The sequence below is a fragment of the Pygoscelis adeliae genome, unplaced genomic scaffold, assembly GCF_000699105.1.
Source record: "Pygoscelis adeliae isolate BGI_AS28 unplaced genomic scaffold, ASM69910v1 Scaffold36, whole genome shotgun sequence".
Lineage (NCBI taxonomy): Eukaryota > Metazoa > Chordata > Aves > Sphenisciformes > Spheniscidae > Pygoscelis > Pygoscelis adeliae.
Genome location: NW_008824934.1, coordinates 262,057 through 278,227, shown reverse-complemented (window position 1 = coordinate 278,227; position 16,171 = coordinate 262,057). Strand labels below are relative to the sequence as shown.

General features: G+C 39.2%; 1 protein-coding gene across 2 annotated transcripts in view; it reads left to right on the top strand.

Annotated features, from left to right (window-relative positions):
- Positions 1-16,171, top strand: part of SKI (SKI proto-oncogene) — a 122,036-nt gene that overhangs the window by 2,045 nt on the left and 103,820 nt on the right. The gene's annotated exons all lie outside the window — the stretch shown is intronic.

Sequence of the window (16,171 nt, the reverse complement as noted above, 5' to 3'; positions counted from 1 at the left end):
TTTCGGGTCTTAAGAGCTTCAGTTAGGGGCCAAGACAAGGAAGAAGCCAGAAAAAAATAACAGTTACTGATTGCTCCAGACGCAAATACATACAATTTTCTGCTCAACTGCATGCCGCCAGGGGTGGGGGTGGAGGCTAAATTGTCTAAAGGCTTGTGTTGGAATAAAATGTGGCTGCTAAGAAAAAATCCTGACAGTAACACAGGCTACTGGTGTTCGGATTAAGTGCGCGGAACGTGAATGGAGAAGTCCCTGCTTTTAGAGTATCCCTGTGGAGTCTGAATCTCCCCACCAGACGGGCTTTTTTATATTGGATTATGTATACAGTCAGTAAATGAATCTGTCTAGGGCCAGCTGCGGCAGCTTCTTAAGGTATGCCATGCTGTGCTGAGCCAGACAGCTAAAGCACATTTTTTTAGGTGTCTTTTGTTTTTCTTTCAGTCTGAGCTGCCTTTAGATCCCAGAATCCCTGGTGTGTGGGTGGGAGGCTGCCTTGGCATCTGGCACCAGCCCTGATCAATGGGCAGCAGTGCCACAAGGCCTTGAGAACTTGCTTACAGACACCAGGATGTCTGGCTAGCTGGCGATGGTGCAATTAGCTGTGGGATGAGCAACTCGCTTCCCGCTCCTTCCCCCCCAATATAAGGTTAAAGCAAACTCTTGCCTAATGAGTTTTACACTGCAGGTTTGTTGGTTGGATTCTGCCTCATCTGTCAGAGATTTACGAACTTTTCTTTGGTTTTATGTGTCTGGAGTGGAAGAGCAATGACACGAGCCTCAAAAAGAGAAGCAACATTTAAAGCCCACTGAGGATGTTCAGTAAAATTCTTAATTAATTTACCAAATACCTGTTTAAAGGGGCAGACACACAGTCAGACTTAAATAGAACTTTTATTTATAAAAAACGCAACAAAAATACCCAAACAAACCCCAGGGTTTTTAAAATATCCTGCGCAAACAATGCAGTAATTCCTACAGCTAGCCTAAGAGGCCTAGTTAACCCATTTGATTGGCCTCCGCATTTTTTGATGGAGGAGTAGAGTCTCACTGGTTCAAGTTCCAGTTTCTCTCCTGGTCTTGTGCTTAGCCCCCGTTTCAATCCTTGTCCTCACCCCTCCTTTTCCTCCCTCTTGAGTGTCAGAACCGCTGTGACAAAGCTAGGCTGTAATGAGCCACATTATCTCCGTGGTTGGAGGTGGATGTGTTTTTAATGGCTTGTCTATTCTCCGTCAGTCATGTGCTAAGATGGAATGGTGGGATAGATGTATATGAATGTCTGCGAGAGGATAATACGGCTCTGAAAGTGGAGGCATTTTTCATGTTGGGAAATGAATTTTCTAGGGCATGCTTCGTTTGGGAAGCAAAATTAAGAAATCTCCACGTTCTTGCTCCAGAAAGATACTGTGTCCCTAGCTTCTTCATTTCCAGAGTTTAATTAAAATGAGCCTTTTCTTACAAGGCTCTTATGGCAATCTAATCAATTGTATGATTTATCCAACACCCCAGGTGAGGCTGCAGGTGGAGAACAAGAAAAGACCACTAAGTCTTGGCTTTGCCTGACTTTTTTGGTGACCCTTTAATAGGTCCTAGTTCAGAACACGGCAAGCACTCTTCCCCCACCCTCAAATCTGCATGCAGTGCAGCACTTCTTGCAGAGTGAATTCAAGATACCTAATAGCAGATGCCAAAAATTATGTAAGGAAATCGTGGCCATCTATTTCTTAGAAAAAATTGCTAAAATTCCGTCATTGTAAAATGTTAAGTCTCCTGCATAGGTTCGTTTGGGAGGTGGCGAGGAGTTTGATGGGGAGGAACAGAGTGGTAAGCATGTGCTCAGATGATGGGGTAGAGAAAAAAGAACGCTTTATCATACATCCTATGCAGAACTGGGCTTAAGTTTCAAGGCTTTTCAGCTGTCTTCAGGGCTCTCCTATTAATGTGGTGCAGTCTTGAGGAGACCCTGACAGTGCTGGCAGAGTTTTGTATGCTTATCCTTCCTTTTTCTGAAGTCTTTTTCCATTGGGCTTAGCCAACGGATATCATATGCTAAGGTCATTTGTGTTGTAGCAGTGTGTGCAGATAATTACGGAGAGATCTAATCAGGCTGTAAGATTGTAGACTGTGGCCGGGGGCAAGTAACATTGGAGTAAAGTTTAGATGCCTAGTAAGGAAATGAAGGAATGGTCCCATGTCTGTGTGTGTGTGTTAATTACTGTCAGTCTGTGTGGGTTTTGTGTGTCTGTTGGGCTCTGTGTCTGTCTGTCTCTGTGGATGAAAGGGTGAAGCATATGTGTCTTTGTGGTGGTCTTCTTTTTTGATGTAGATCTCTGCATTGCTTTGTTCTGTTTTCTACAGAGGTGTTTGTGTGTGTTGGGTGCCATAATCTGCTGTGTCAGATATTCGGTCTCCTACTTTCCAGAGTGGGCTTTTTATCAGTTTCCTGATTTATTTATTTAGGTATGTGTGTGTACACATTGCTTTGTGTGTTGTGTTTTCCCTGGGGCTCTGTTAGTATGTTGGTAGCACGCAATGCATATGACCATTTTTATGGCTGTTTAAGAAGCAGTGAGTTTTTTGATGTTTTTGTGTGTCTTCATGAGGTTTATGTGATGAGGTATGTAGATTTCTGCCAGCACAGCTCTGCCTTTTAAGAGTCTGACTTAAATGGAGGAGCTGGGTTGGCACAAGCCCCCATTGCAGATTCAGCATACTGGCAAAACTGCCTTCCCCCCCCCCCCCCCCTTTTTCTTTTTCTTCTCCCTTTCCCTTTTTTTCCTTTGTGTGGTTTTAAAGCATTGCTACAAGGCATAGCTTTACCTAGATGCTTCATTCCCAACATATATTTCTATATGCATCAAGTAACCGTTGTGCCTATCTATCCGTCTGTATTGAGAGGTGGATACATACATGCAGATACATAATCTCTCAGTCAGCCTGGTTGGTTGAACAGGATGCGTGTTGCCTGGTCTTGCCACTTGTGGAAGAAGCTTTCGTCTAGATATGTATGAAGTCATCAAAGGGTCCTAACCAAAAACTGGAGGGAATTGTTACAGTTGGAGCCCCTGCTAGAGCAGGAACTATAGAGGCCTTAGCCACTTTCCGTACCCTCTTCCAAAATTTTGATTTTTATACCCTCCCTGTTCATCCTTGGATGAGTGACTGACCTCCCATTAAGCTGCTTCATCTTCCTGCCACTTCCCAAAGCTCACTCTTTCTTGAGCTGTATTGATAACACCTCTACTTTTCTTTGTTTGTATCCTTCACTAGGTCTTCCACCTTCTCACATGCTCATGCATTTTTTTTTTTTTTCCTGCTTTGTTTTCTCTCTGGTCTTTCAGAGTCTCCATGCATCAACATGGCTTTTACTTGAGTGGGTGTCCTGTTTCCCTACCCATCTATGACTTCATCCGCCATGACTGGCATGGAGCATAACCATTACATTCTGGGGTATTTCTAGAAATTTAAAATGTGAATAACCTGACAGAGTTGCAAAACAGGGTCCTAGAAATCCATCATCAGTGCCAAAGCCTTTTTCTTGAGCTCAGCAGCTGGTGCATGTTGAGTGTTCACTTGCTGGTATAGATATGGCCTTGGTGTGTCTCTCACGCTCTCTTTCCACTTCTGTGTGACAGACAGCTCTCTGCTTTCTTAACATCAGTATGCCTCCACTATGATTGAATTAGTTCAAAAAGCAGGCCTGAAGGCTCTGTTGGTTGCCATTTCCAGTAAAGGAGGGTGGGTTTGACTCTGTCTCTTTTGAACCCTTTTTTTCTTTTTTAAATATTGAACCGAGCAATGTTTGACAGTGCTTTCGTATTTCCTACCTGCGTGCCAGACATCTGTACTTTTAGCAAAACTGTGTGTGATCAGACACTAAGAGAATAAGAGAGCTTTCCTTGCACACGTGTGAACACACCCACACACGCTAGCACTGCAGTGTTCCCACGGTTCAAGTCCCAGCAGCACTTCTCTGAAGTAGCTGGAAGCTAGAAGCAGCATTCTGGGTACTGACACACAAATGAGCACATAAGGCCTCCCACTTTATTTCACAATGCCTACCAACCCAGTGCTGCCACAACATGCAGCTTTCTCAGCTGGAGTAAGGTTTAACCAGGTCAAGTGTGCAGCCAAATCAAAGAACAAAAATCGCTGAAAGTGAAATAGTGCAGTACTGTCTGAGTTGCAGGGTAGCTGTGGACTTCTAGGTGCTGCACTGTGCTGTGCCGCGCTTTATGGCCACCTGAAATGCTGCAGTAGTAGACCTAGAATGTGTATCTTTCTGCATCCTAAAGTCCTGCCTCCTGACAGTAGTAATCTTCTTTACTTGTTAATAGTATATATCCTATGGTAGGGATAGCAGAGAGATTCTGGTTTTATTCACAGGCAGTGGTGTTCAGACCACTGGATGGATTTATTCTTTTTGGTACAAACTGACTTGATAAATACTCTTGGAAAATTTTGCCTAAGAACTGAGGGTTCAATTGTTTTTCCATGGAGCGAGGAAATAATTTGTTCTCTTACCTGATGTTCAAGGATTATGTTAGAGATTCTCCAGTAAAAATTTTGAAGTCCCTAAACCAAAAATGTTGAAGTCTTGAGGCAGTAGTTTAGCTCAGAATCCTTTTACAGCTTAAAAGTTGAACTTCAAAAATGATACCACGCTTAAACAAAATCCTGCGTACCTGAGGAGATGTCAGTGTTTAAGCAGACATCAGCATTTTTTTCCCAAGCATGCAAACAGTTTTACAGATGTTGTAGATCGAGAACAAAAAAGCAGGTACGTGCATGTGTGTTAGACAAAGAATATGCTGCAAGTAATGATCTAATGATGTTGAGTCAACTATGGCTCTTTATTGCCCCAGAATAGTTCCTGAATTCAGTCCTCTTGAATTAGGGAGGGAATTACATGCAGTCTCTTTTGAAAATCACTGCCTAAAATATTTAAACATCTGCCTCTCCCTTCATTGTCTGGGCTGTCTCACTTGCCTCTCCATTTCTGTGGTTTCAGGCTTGGGCGTATGTTCTGCTCAAACAGTAGCATGCTTTGAAGATGCATGTAAACACAGTTTATTTTTTGGATGTGTTAGGAGCCTAACACCTGGTCTCTAGGCCAGGATATGAACACGGTTATCACTAGCTTGAGCTGACTGACCAATGAGGGTGTGTTTTCACTTGCTGAGAGGCGCGTTTAGATCAGTGTTGTAAAAGCATCTGGAGGCGTCTGTATGAGGCTGCTCAGAGCATGTCTAGACAACGCAGCGGTTAAAATTCTGGCAGCCACTTGTACCTTATCTACACCTTCCTTGATTCTCAATGCTGCTAGAACAGGGGAACTTTGGGGCTACGTCTAGGTGGTTGAGCCCAGGCAAGATTTGGGTATCTGAAGAGATGCGTTGTCCATTCTTATTGAAAAATCATGTTATTTTTGTCTATTAGAAAAGTTATTTTGCCAAAGTTAAGGGGTTTGAATGGTATTACAATAAGGAGTGGGCTGGCTCTCTGTTACTGGTGATAACTGATGATTGGAACTCACGTTGCTGGCTTAGCTGGCCAAACTACTTTGCCATCACATGAATAATTGTGTCTCAATGTGTGCAGTACTTAGACCCAGAAAATTTTTTAATTCTCAGATCTTTTTTCCTTTTTTTTAAAGCGAACTTTGAACTTGACGCTGTAAGTCTTATTTAGAGGGAACTGTCATGGAACAGTTACGCTAAATCCAACAGGGGGGTCTTGGAAAGAAATTAGAGCTTAGACAAAGGTAACTTAGACTGAATTGTAGAGAATCTATTGATAGAATACTGTCAATTACTAGGCTAAGCTATTTTAGCTGAGTGGCCATAGAGCACTTGATTCAAATTGATCTTCACGTACAGGAAGCATTACTTTAAAGTGTAGTAATATAGCGTGGTTTTGTTTTAAATTTGTCAATTATAGTATGTGTGCTAACGATACGTTTTATTAGATAATGTCTGATTTGTTTGCATGTGTTTTCTGAATTTGGGTAATACTCATTAATAAATCTGCACCACTTTTTTTAATGCTATTCCACTCTCAGTCTCTAATACAGTCAGTATGTGTTCTTAGAAAATAATGAGAAGCAAGTTTGCTCTGAAAAGCTGTGCTCTGGTCCCTTACCTTCCTCATTTACACCTTGTGTAGTCTTGTATGTCTCTCACATTTCATTGTCAGTGTAGAGACTCAAACTTGGATTATTACTAAAATCACCTGTTCCCATATCTTCTGGAACATACGAGGTTAGTTTGAAGGTTTGGGGCTTTGGGGCTAGTTCTGCAGTTCCCACTCAAGCAATCAGCCGGCATAGTAATTGGAACCAGTTCACCCACAAACCACAGAAGACTTGTGTATGTATCAGACTTCTTCCTGTGTGTTGACTGGCAGTACTTGCAGGCAGTACTTGCAGTCATAGTGTAGAGGGAGAGATTCTGAACCAGAATATACTGGTGTTGAGACAAAGTAGCTTCACTAAGTTTGTGGCCTTACCTGCCATTTACAGGACTGTGCTAAAGCCGAGAGCAGAACCTGTAGTTCTGCTACTGCAGTATTTTCATTTTGCTCATTAATGAGGTTTTGGTTCCATAGACGTTTGATGGTGCTCTGATCCTGATGGATCTTACTGAATGGGGCAATAGTTTCTGCAACTGGGAGCTGGCTTCAGACTGAAAGGATTTTGTCTGCTGGTTGCTACATGCAAGACTGGGTTTTAAGGTTGCGGTAGATATCTAACAGGGTGGGATTTTTTGTTCCCGTACTCAGGATTTGTCAATTATTTTTTATTATTTTATTTTTTTACTGATGAGGAAATATGTCTAAAGCTGGGATAATGGCCAGCCTTTTTTTCTGATGCAAATTCAAGGACCATAAACTTAGCCTCAAAATTGTATCGGGTGCAGTTCTTTGAGTGTGCCTATTTTGTCAGTATTGGGCAAGCCTGCTGGCTGATAGAGATTGTCCTCTCTGCACTGAGCTAATTATTTTGGGTGGATGAAGTAACAAAAACACTAATACAAATTCAAGCTCTGATCCTGTCTGTCTTTCATGGACAGAGCTCTTCTGGAAGCCAATGGGAATTCCCATGTGTGGAGCTCTTATCATTGGCTCCATCTATGATTTGGTTGCTATCACATAAAATTGGGCTTCTCCAAGCAGTGGATGCATATTAAAACCACCTGATAAGCTGCATAGTCGTATGTTCTGTTAAATGAGACAGGTCCTGACACCCTTACTCATGTTAAGCAGTCTTTACGTGTTTTAATTCTTATTTAAAAAGTCAGGGAAAGCATACATGAGGATAGAAATTCTGTGTGTATGTAAAAATTGCAGCATCATTCTGTATACTGGAGAAAAACAGCAAAGGAGCTAATCAATAACTTGGTTTCTGGCTTTGTTGTTTATTGATTTATGTACAGTTACCTTTGCACATGCTTTATAGAAAATGTGACTTTTATGTTTGGTTTTCTGTTGGGGTCTTTTTTGTGGTTTTTTTTTTAATTGCAGCTGTTTCTGTTTTGGTATGAGAATCAGTTGCACTGGAAGCACAAGAACTGCTTAGGCTTTAAGGATTAAAAGACAGCAGCAACATTAACAAAATAAGATACAGCCTAGTGCTTGTCTTTTCCTACGAAAGATGTCAGTGATATATGCAGAAGACATGCACCCCTGTGCTTTGTTCTTCATCTTCTGTTTAGTCAATGGTATCGTTTTATAGAATAAGGTCATTGACTTGGATTGCTTCTTGGTTTCTCAACCCTTTTCACCAGCCAGTTTGTGTAATGTCTGTCTGAAACATTGAGTAAGGGCATTGAAATAGCAGACAGGATATCAAGTGTTAGGAAGTCTGGGTTAAGTATAACAGACAGTTCTGGCTGGTGAAAGGGGAGCAGCCCCTTGAGCTTGGTTACAGACCAGTCTCTGTGGAAACGGCAGGCTCTGGTCTTTGCATCCCTGTTACAGCTTTTCCCCTCTGTTCCCTCCACACCCGTATAATTAATCGTGTGTGGGTGCACCTCTTTTCTAGAGATGTGTCTTCCTTGTTTCTTAGTGGCACAGAATTGTATGTAATAGTGTCTCTTTCTAAGGATTACATAAGTTGAAGATGATTTCTCCACTGGGAGAATTATGCAAGTTTAAACTGAAATGTATTTAGAAAGCTTTTATGTATGTGTTTTCTGACTCGCAATGCAGAGGGTGATTTATTTGCATCCTTAATTGGACAACATCTGTTAAGGTTGGAAGAAAAACCATTTCATATCTTTTCACTGTCATATCCTGCATTTTTATGAAGTCCCCTACCCCCTCCACTTCCTACATTACCTGTGTTACAGGCTCTGATTCTTCGTGCCCAAGTAGAATCAGCCAGGCACTCAAGTTGGACATTCTCCTGGGGAGGCGTCTGCAGAATTTTTGAATGCGTGTTTGCATTAGTGTTATGTGCCAGTGGTACTGTTAAAATCGGCAATAATACCACCTGTTTTCTTTCAATTTTTAGATTTTCTCCTTTTATAAGAAGTTGTTGGCTTTATTACCATTAAACAGAAGATAATGACGGTGAGGCTTCCCAATTCTGTCAGTGAAGAGTCTAAAATATTTCTGTAGTGCTGCTCTTAGTAATCTTCGACCATTTAGTAAAAACTTTCCTGCTGCTTTTCAGCAAAACTAAGCTGTTTTCTGTCACTTAACACAGGAGAAGAAAGCTACTGCAGTCAAGTGCGTTTATTGAACTTGAAGAGGCCAAAGTAACTTCTTGCTTAAATGTGAACTTATGCATGAGGCTATTTGTGTGACTGTATCCTGCAGTCCGAAATCTGGTAGCTGACCTATGCACACAACCCTTATCATTTTCAGTGGGGGAGCTGCACAGATCTAAAGAGCTGTCCATGCAGTTCAGATGGCAGAAATGGGATCAGGATAGAAATTTTCTTTCTATTACTATGTAATACTGGAGTGCTGTGTATCTTGGACTGCATACATAGTGTTTGTAGGTGCTGTTTCCAGGATCTAGGTAACAAAATTAATTCTGCTGAGTATTAAAAAATACAGGTTTTGCGGGGGTCCTGCTGCTTACTAGAACAGAGATTGTAGTAGTACTAATTAGAAGCAGTGAATTACTTTAAATAATTAAAAAACCCTCGGTAAGTATTAAATTTCTCTAGGTCCTATTTTTTTTACAAGTATCTTTAGAAAAAAATCCTCAAGATTGTTCAGGTTTACATATTTATAGCAGTAAAATAAGTTTTATAGCTTTTATACAGAGTAATGGGCTAGAAAGGCAGAAAATAGACAATATTAAGGCTACAGTGTGGTCTGATTTCAGTAACCTTCGTTGATGTAATGGATTTCAGATTTACACTTTTGTTATTAAGAAATTTCTCATGAAATTATATGTTAAGCATGCTTTTCTAAAGTACCATCATTCTACAGTTGAAAAACTTATCTGAGTTGAAAGATAATGGAGTGTCATTCAAGGGGGGGAAAAAAAAAAAAAAGAATTTGCCATTCTTAACTCCCCACTAGCAGTTTCAGTTTATTCAGTGGGTGTGAATTATCTCACCCATGCTGGTATGATTTAGAAATATTCCTTTGAAATAAATGTATTTAGAGTGGTGCAGAGCTGCTGTGAGAAGTAAATCAGATTCAAAAGAGTACAGACTGCAGCATTAGGTCCATTATTGATATTTCTTTGTTCCCATTCATTCACTAATAAGAAACATGCCATACAATGAGTCCTTGTACTAATATATCCAAAGATTCAGTTTTGTTTGGCTTTTTGGCTTTTTCTTTTTTTGCCACAACAGTGTAGTTTTTTGCAAAACTGGTGAAGCCAAATAATCTTTGGACCGTATTCAGCAGTAGATAGTGATATAAGTGGTGAAGTGGTGTGAAGTGCTCTATTATACTATGCAGCAGATATGCAGAACTACTGTTCAAAGGCCTTGGCCCTCACAGCATAGCAAATTAGGAGTTCCTTTTCTAAAAACTTAATTTTTAGAAACATACTTATGTGAAAATCTTTTTTATTATGGATTATTTGATCCTTCTTTAGCCCTGCTGATTCTACAGCAAAGATTGTGTGTATAATATTACTAAATGCTGAAGGAAAAAAATTTAAATTATATTTTAATTACTGTATAATTTTGTATTTTAAAGTATTATATAATTTTATTATATAAAATTGTGTGACTACAAAGAAAAAAAGGAAGAGTTAGTGATTCAGAGGGAAAAAGGGGTAGAGGGAGTTGGCAGTGCTGTAACTACTATTTGCTTGTGTTTACCATATGACTTGCATCATTATTTATAGCATTGTTTAACTTACCCGTGTGTCTTTTAAGTAAATTTGGTCTTTTTGCCTTTTTTTTTAACAATTAACCTAGCCGTGATGAGGCTTGAATGAATATCATCTGCACACCTGTTTAATATTAAAGATCAGGCATTCAGTGCTTTGTGGCTTTAGCTTGAAATTCAAGTTGCTTTGAGTCATCCCTTTCGTCTTTTGTTTGGGTGGAAAAAAGGAGTGGCAGTAAACGGCCTGCAGCTAAGAAATGAAAGAGTTGAATTAGGTTTTAGAAATGTTAGTCTTGGCATTTGGGACATTTGCATTTGTACAGATTGTCACGCTTCGCTTTGAGTTTAGCAGTTCAGTGCTCAGGATGAAAAATGTTACATATCTTTTTTCCCAGTGACGCGACATACGCATGCTGCACTGGAAGAGTAGGAAGGAGCTGGAGTATGAGCTGTGGCTTCACATTTCAACCAGATTACTAGTAATAGCGACCTATGGATTATTGCTCCACCTGTAGTTTCCATGCTGTGGTGCACAACTGACTCGTTTTTTTTTCTGACAGCAGCTTCTAATTCTATGAACCAGAGGACAGTCCACTCTTTAGAAACCAAAATCAGTCAATGAGACAGAAACTGCTAAGCAAGAGTTGCAGTGTTCTCTTTGTTTCACGTGATTTTGATTTAGTTTGTAAAGCTTCATCAGTTCAAGTGTAGCTATGGGAGAAGCTGTAGTAACGCAAACGGAGGGGACGAAGTTAACAGCAGGAAGATCTTCCCCTGGTATCATTGCCAAGTATTGTGGAAACAACCATAGCTTGTGTTACGTTACTGAATTGCTTTACTGTGTAGGGTTATATATATGTATTTCTAGATGCGTAGGTGAGGCTTAAGTTTTACCATTATAGAAAAGAGATAATATTTTAAATGACTCTGTGGTCTAGACCTTGAGGGTCTTTAATCAGTTTCTTTTGCCTTGTATGCAGTAAGAATAATCCACTTGACATCAATGTAGGTGTGCTGTCATGCAAACCATGCCAGGAACTGATCCAAGTAAATGGAATAAATAGGAGCTTCTTTGAAAAAGACCCTGAAGTACAGTCGTAATTGGACCCGATGCCTTGCTTTGATTCAGGGAAGGTCGTTGAGGCAACGTTTTGCTCTGTGGTTTGACTCCAGTGAAGTCAATGGACGTCATCCAAGTTTATCAAAATGTATCTTAGAGTGGAAATCACTTGTCATAGCTTCTGAATGTAGCCAGTTTTTCCTCACTGGTTATAATTTGAGGGTCGAATCCTGCTGAGATTTTATAAGTGAAAATGTGAGTAATTCATGGGATTTCAGTGGAGGTTATCTTTTCAGAAGTCTGTATCTACATTTAAATTCTACTCTTACAAATTTACATGCGAATTTATAATTTAGGTTTCTAAAAATTTATCAAATTTGCCCTCATTAGCTGGACTAATTTATTGGTGCATTTTTCTCTCATTATAACTTGATTTGATTTCAGTAGATTCACACTAAACTTCATATATTTCTTTGTTTCTGAGAAGGATGTTCATTCATGTTCTCCTTAAAGAGCAGCTGGATCCCATCTTGACAGATGTGAAAATCCTTACATTGAAGTTGCTGTATTTTTTGTGTGGTTTTTTTTTTCTTGAAAAAATCTCTTTTATTAATTAGACCCTCCTCTCTTTTGAACTTTTTTACTCCCTCAGTCAAAATCATAATCCCCTGTGACATCAGAACTAATTGCTGTAGACAGTTTCGATGTCACAAAGTGAGCATTAGGTCTCAGGGAAGAGAAGTATGGAGACACATGGATCCTGTTTCAAACAAATTTCTTAACTAAGAAAAGGTTGCTTGATTTTTGTTCTAATTTTAAAAATAGAATCAAATTTTGCTTTAGATTACAATTGCAAAGTAACGATTGAGTTGCTCCAAATTCACCCCACTAAATCTACCTCAGTAATCATGTTAAAGATTCTCCAAACTGGCTTTCTGTAATTTCTGTTTTGGCAGGGGAGAACTGCAGTTCTGTGGGTTATATTACTGTAGGGCCAAAACTGAATTGCTACCCTGGAAAAACTTTTTAAATGACTGGCATGGCAGATCCATGTCCTAAAGTAGTAGTTTGCAGAAGTAAGTTCCTAATTACCAGCTCAGTTGCTCCTCTTCCTGCTGCTTTGGACATGCTGGTACCTCTCTTCTTCTTTTTTTTTTTTCTTTTTTTTTTTTTGAGGGGTGGGTGGGGCTGGGTGTTTTTGTTTGTTGGTTTGTTTTTTTGTGTGTTGTGGTTTGTTTTTTTTTTCCAAGCTCCTTCTGTAGGCTTCTTGCCCGAGTGCATTTTGGGATTTCCCTTTTGCTGAATGAGCTGCTTGTTTGAGAGGGAGGAAGTAAGGTCCCTTCTGGATTAGGAGGGAATGGGGGTGGAGGGTGGGGAAATGTCCTGTTTCATATGCAGGGCACACTGAACTGAAAAAAAAAAAAAAAAAACCAACCCCAACACATGAAAACCTTTTAACAAAACCATCCATGTCACAGACTGGCAGAGCAGCTGCTGGCTTTGTTAGGGAGAATATTAATGTTTCAAAGACTTACAGAACCTTTTAAAAATGACATAAAGGAGGGATTATTTTTTTTTTTTTAGATACAAGCTGAGGTAAAAAAAAAATCTCCTTATCAATATCTGTGAATGGAATGTGCTATCAACTGATGTGATACAAACTTCCACAACAGAGTCATGAGCTTAGTGAGATAGGTTGTTACGATCTACTCTCTTCTTTCTGAGATTTGAATGTAAAAATGGCCCTGATTCTTCAGTTGTTCACATCAATACTAGCTGCGTGTAATTTGACTGCAGTTAAGTTTCTCTTGCTTGGCCTAATAAGTGATCTAGCAAAAGAAAAAAGTAGCTTTTCTGATCTTAACAGAATGTTGCTTCAGCTGGGAGCAGTAAAATCTGTGCAACAAATGAGGAGTCCAGTGTTGGAAATTTTTCTTTTTTTTGCATCAGTGATTGTTCATCAAGAATCAGATGGGAAAGTTTCCGTTAACACTCAAAAAGTATGGAGGGCAACTGTACTTTACTCAGTTGTGTGCAGTCCTCATTCCCCTTCCTGGTCAGGTCAGCAGGATATCAATTTAAAAAAAAGTTTAAGGTAAAAAACCAACCAAACAAACAAAAAAACCAAACCCTTGCTTGTATTTGTCTTATTAAAGATATCATAATGATGATTAGTGTTAAATCGCATTTAATGTATAGTGCAGATGCAACCCCCCCAGCTCTTACCATTTTATTACTGAGTCTTATTTGTCAAAGCAAATACTAATGCAGAGCATTATACTGGCTTAAGGCTGCAGTGTTTCTGTTGTAGTTGATGATAGTGTGGAAGTGGTATCCTCATCATCTATGTTCTTGGCATGAACATTATGAGGCTAACCTGTGGTCATTCCTGTTGCTGTTTGTAAGATTGTACGTGTTAAAAGACACGATTGTTTCAATTTCTGGGATAAATGGGGGCTGCTATTAGATTAAAAAGTTTGTTCTTGGGTTATTGGTATAAGCAGCCTCACTTGAAAAAGCAGGCTATTAAAAGGAACAACTCATAGAACTGGCCTTTTTTTTTCAGGATATTTTACAAGTAGTAAGCTTGATGGCGATCTCATGTAATCCTTTTTAAGTAGTGGTGCAACTCTAGGCATCGGAAGTGTTCCGATGTTTTTATCAGTGGCTGTATATAAAATCTTTTTGCCTCGAGATGAATAAGCTAAATGTCTTTTGTATTGTTTTTATTTTTCTAATTTAGAAGATCAGAAATGATAGAAATTGATAATTAATAATAACACTTTTCAACTGCGAAAGTGTCTCTGTCACACAAGTACAACATTCAGAGATAGAAGGAAGTGCTCTACTGCAGGCGTAGCAGATTTCTGGTTTGTATGCTGAACTTTTTCTTGCACAACATTTTCTAATGCTACAGGATCTCATCTTTTAAAAAGGGAAGTGTGTTAGCATCATTTCTGCAGTGGTAACCTTCCAAATGTGAGCAGGTATTAACTTTTGCTGTAGTGTCTGCCTGTGTTTGTTAATCAGGCTGAAACAATGAGTCCATTTTATGTTGTGGGGAGGTTGTGTTCTTGACTCTTAAATAATCCACTTAAATAAAAAAATCATAATCTGACATCCTTGGAGCAGGGCTTTTGACAGACTAGTTTCATCCTGCACACTTTGGGTCATTTATGAACAATGTAGCTGGCAGATAATTGCATGTTTTCCTTGACTCTAGTTGATCTTAGAGTCAAAGCAGGTTTTTTTCCTGCTACAGGTCTGAAAGTTTTCTCAAACCTTTCTTTAAATTCACACTAAGTTTAGTGGCAGAGAGGGGGGCAGACATTGATACTTTCTCTCCTACAGTTATTGAAGTGAAGGTATTTGGGTTTTTTAAGCAGAAATGGATTCTCTTGGACATAAAGCCATTTTTGAGAGTAATTGAGAGCTGTATACATGAGCAGACAGTAGTGATCACAGGTTAAAGTAAGGGAATAGTTAGCATGGATTTAAAACATTTGCTGTAGTTATGAATATTGCTATTGGAGTAGTAACTGATTGGAATCAGTTATGTTCTAATGTTCTTAACAAAAAAATGTTGAAAATCTCACTTGAAAATTTCCATTTCATTCGGAAACTGTCATTGCTTTTTCTTATTACCCTTAGTTTATTTTAGTTAGCTGCTTCCGCACAAGGAAGCACTTGTGTAGTGCCCAAGCCATTCCCATTCCTCACTGAATGATATGCAAATCTAGTCAATTAAGCAGGGGGGATTTAATTAGCAGTTTAAGTTCATGTGTGAAGTGTCTTGCCTTAATTACTTAACAGTTTTGTTGCAAATTTGCTAAGTTTTTTTTTTCCCCACAGAACTATCAAAACTGTGAATTTTTTTTTTTTTTTTGGTAACATTTTCAAATACTGAGTATTGCCCAGTGCATTTGACCTTTGTACTGCTGCTGTGTATGTGTGTCCCTCTATTTATAAAGCTCTTTTCAAACCTGTGGGGACAAAACAAAACTATGTTTATTGTCTCAGAGTAGAACAATATGTTAAAAAAAAGAAAAAAATTAAGGATTTCTGTACTTAAAATTTGGAATGAAAGGCCATTTAGTTGTTGTTCTTTGTAGCTAGGTGACACCATTATAGTAGTATCTGTGTAAGGGCCTAATATGGTTGTCATGCATTATATTAAATGGTTGCTGTCTGGACAAGTTGCTTTTCTACAGCACTGCAGAACGTCAGTATGTTGCTGTGTCAGTGGGGTTGCAGTGATGCAAGTAACTCAATACAAACAAGAATACTTTTGTGCTGGTGTAAAACGTGGTGGGTTTTTGTTTCACATCTTCTCATTTGGAATATTTGAGCATGTGAGAGGGGCACCATTTAATTCTGTGACACTCAGAAAGCCACCCCTGCCATTCTGATTTATGTATCAGGATGGTGCTGTCTTGTGGCCTTGTGTTTGGTTTCTTAAAACATGAACGGTGGGGAAATGTGCTGTGGAATGATGTGGTATCACCCATTACTGTATCGCCACTCATATGAATTATAAACACATCAAGACTGTAAGACAGATTATCAATTGCTGTAGCTTCGTATTTTATTACTTCTTAGTTTTACATTGATGGTTGCTTTGTATTCTTGAGCTGATAACCAAAGCAAGAGGACTATTTTTGAGAAAATACTTTATTCAAAAGGCCCAGTATGTTTTTTAGATTGGGAAATCACAGGAAAAATACTTTGAGTTCAAATGGATCCCTCCATAGTCTGGCCCAGGACATCTGATCTAAAACATCTAGACTCCAGCTAGATGTTGGTTCTTCT